A 3,884-nucleotide genomic window follows, 5' to 3' on the forward strand; every position below is an offset into this window, starting at 1 on the left:
CAGACCCTACTTATTTTCCTTTTTCATACCAAAATAATTATTTTCCAATCAACAGACTAACACATTCCACTTCCTTCAGAAAATCTCATTTACAAATCGTAAATACCATATATCATTAACACACTCCATATCACCTCTCTAAGAGGTTCTATCACATGATTTTTCTAGGTCCATGTATACCACATGCAGAAGTATTATGCCCTGTCTTAAGCTACACTGTTCTTTCCTTATCAAAATGGCATATGTCTTATCTACTCAATCAAAATCCTACCCTACTCCTTGTATATGTAGTATAATAAGATTGTTCATTTAAACTTTTTATAGTCTCTTATCATCATCTTTGCATAATCATCCCTTTCCCCCAGTCCTCTAGAGCAGGGATTCTCAACTAGAGGGACCATAAATTCACGAACTCAAAATGTTTTTTATTTTTTTTATTTTTTTTTTATTTATCTATCATTTTTTTATTTATTTTTTTTTTTTTTTTTTTTTTTTGCTTTACAACTCCCTAAGGCTAAGACCTACACCTAGCCTCTAGTCATGAGTACCTACCCCCTCATCATATACCCAATGATCACTCATTGAAGCGACGTCTTGAAAGCTTTCAAGAGCAAGCTAGAAATGGGAGGAGAATGGTTATCATGAAAAAAAAATGTACTGATATTTGAGAAAATGTCAACCAATTTTGTTGGTGGTGAGGAAAATGTGCTTCCTAAATTTTCCAAAAATCAGATTTTGCAGCATCTGACAGTACAAGAAAAGGAATTTAGCCGATACTACCTTGAACTCAGTAATGGTGAGTTGGATAAGTCAGAAATCCATTCACATCGATGGCTGAAAATTTTCCTGAATCCAAATGATTGTTAAGATAAATTTCTGGAGTTTATAACCGATTTAAAAGTAAGAGATGTGTTCGAGGGAAAAATTACAGAATTTTAGTCCTTGGTGTACGATGAAAGGTTTAAAGGCCACTCATGAATGGCAGGGGCAAGGAACAGTGACATTGCCTTAGCAAGCAGGACAAACCCTCGAGTTTGTTAATCAGGATGCCAGAGAATTTCAAATCATTCATTCATTAGAGTCTATTAAGTGATTCATTATAGATAAAAGATATTTAATGTAATCCACCACAGTGCATTTAATTGGTAAAACCCCTATATGGAAATAGTCCATGTAAAATTGTAAATGTACAGTATATGTACTGATATAGAAGAAATGAAAAGATTTGATGTACATATACAAGCACCCAAGACCCCTCTCCACCCAAGCAAGGACCAGGGAAAACAGGGCAGTGGCTGCGGATGACTCGGCAGGTAGACCTATATGCTCTCCTAAAACCCCAATTCTTCGCTCCCAAGAATGGCGAGGTTGCAGAATAAAGAAACTAACGAGCCACCAGCCAGGGATGTTTTAGATAAGCCACCACAACCTATTCCTAACCAAAAGCTATCCATGCATCACTTTCGTTTGTGTTGACATAGATTTGTAATTCAGGCTTTTCAACTCTGCTGTAGATTAAAACTAAGAAAAATAAATGATCAGAGGAAGAAAATGCCTATGTCGTGCCCGTGAAGCCCTCCTCTGGAGATCCCAGAATCAGACCAGAAAAAAAGTAATAGGTTTCTCATCGACTGAAGATCTTCCGCTAAATAATATTAATTACAAAATTAGAATATCCTGGTATCCTATTGAACTTCTTGTTTATTGTATTAGCTTCAGTTTAGCCTGTTAAGCGATTCATTACAAATATGAAAAAAAAAAATTATTAAAGGTTTACAAATCCATCACATTGCATTTAATTTGTATAACTTTTATAAAAATAGTCCATGTAATATCGTAAATCTATATATACTAATAAAGAAAAAATGACAAGATTCGTTGTAAGGTAAGCATATAATTTGGAATACACTTTTTGAGGTAGACAAATCTTAGAAAGCAGGGGATTGATTTTCTAATATATGGTGAAACACGTCCAGCAAGGGCTTTTAAATCTCTCATAAGTACATTAGTAACATGGATTCCTCTTTATACCCTGAATTTTTTAGGGTAAATAAGTTTCATATTTATTTTTTCTATTTAATTTATCTTTTTTGAATGGCAACTTTTGGGCCTAAAAGCTTATAAAGTACAGTAATAAATAAAAAATTCTGTTCAGTAACTAGAAAGCAATGTATAGGTTGTTTGAACGAAGAAAATGTGTGGTGTGCCATAGAAGACACAAAGCAGCGTGCATCCATATAAAAAATGAAACTTCGGAAGCATGAGCAAAGAAGCCTAGCTTGTCCAGGTGAATTATAAAGGTGTGAGAGTGGGCAGTTAGGAGATAACTGAGATGAGAGATGACTGCTACTAACTGTATTTCAACAGACATAAAGCTTTTCATGCAACAGTTTCAGTGTAAGAAGGTCAGAAAAACTCAGATCTATGCAAAAAAAAAAAAAAAAAAAAAAAAAAAAAACACACTCAAACCAGTTCTGTTGGCAGAGAGGTGTAGAGCATGATATCCAATAAAAAAATACCATTACAATGTAGTACTGCGAAACATGGGGTACAGGCTCCGACCCTAAAAATGACACACATGTGAAAGAGTGCCCTGCTCTTGAGAGTTGTACTATTGTAGGGTCATCTGACATGAGATATGCAGGTTTTAGGAAATCAAATGAGAGCAGCAGCAGTTGATAGGGCATTCTTTGCGGCGTTGCAAAAGCCTTTTGGCTTGCCTTTGAGGGAGACATAGAGAGGGACAAAAGTGGCAGCGATGGCTGACAGGAAGCGGTGATAATAGTTGATCATGCCCAAGAATTCTTACAGTGCTTTAACGGTCGAGGGTGTGAGGAAGTTCTGAACAGATGCTACCTTCTTGGGGAGGGGGTGATGCAATGCCCTAAGAATGATATTTCGTTCAGGCCAAAGGTTTACTTTTCATGCCAGACTACAAGGCTGTTCTGTTGTAGGCGGCATAGTAGATGGAGGTGTTCCTCTTTGGAAGAAGAGAACACAAGTATGCCGTCCAAGTAACATACACAGAAGGGGATGTCCCCTAAGATGCTGTCCATGAGATGTAGAAAAGTGACCCCAGCATTACGAAGGCCAAAACAAGAGTAAATGAAGGTGTATGTACCAAAGAGAATAGTGAGGGGGTAGTGATCCAGTTCTGTTTGCATGTTCAGGCACCTGTAATCCCCACAAGGATTTGTTCAGGACAATGTGTAAGGGTGACGACCATGGGCTATTTAGGCCTTTTGGCAAAGGCCCATTTTTTTTCATTTGGGCGAATGTTTCTTTAGCGGCTGCCAAACAATTCAGTGTCTGTCTTCTGAATATGGCAAACACTGAGGGCTCCGTCATCTTTATAGGGTGATAAATATTTTGTTTCTAGGGAACCGTGGTTGTTTTATGAAGTTCTGGACAGAAAACCTCCGCTTATGACGTAAGGAGGTGAGCGTAGGCATCAGTTGGTGCACTGATGTGGAGAGAAAGGTTGGAGGGGGCGCTTTGGAGAGGTGTCAAGGTGTACAAATCTAAGTTGACTAACAGAGAGTAAGCAACATCAACCAGGAGATGGAAATGTGATAGGAAGTCCACACCGAGGATTGACAATGTGACATCAACCATGGGAAACTTTCAATTCATCTGGCGCTTCCAATGATGATATGAGGGTTTCATAACTGTTAGTGGGTATCGTAGATCCATTGGGAGCTACCAGGTGGATGTCTAGCAACTTAGGTAAGCTATGTTGTGTTCTGGAAAATAGCATTGGCAGAAAAGAACAGCAAGCACCCGTGTCTACCAAAAATCGCACGCCCATCACTGCATCATGTAATCAGAAAAGATTGATGATAGGAGAGGCCACTGCCGCAAGTGATGACATACTTACAAATTTT

The sequence above is a fragment of the Palaemon carinicauda genome, chromosome 6, assembly GCF_036898095.1.
Source record: "Palaemon carinicauda isolate YSFRI2023 chromosome 6, ASM3689809v2, whole genome shotgun sequence".
Taxonomy (NCBI): Eukaryota; Metazoa; Arthropoda; class Malacostraca; order Decapoda; family Palaemonidae; genus Palaemon; species Palaemon carinicauda.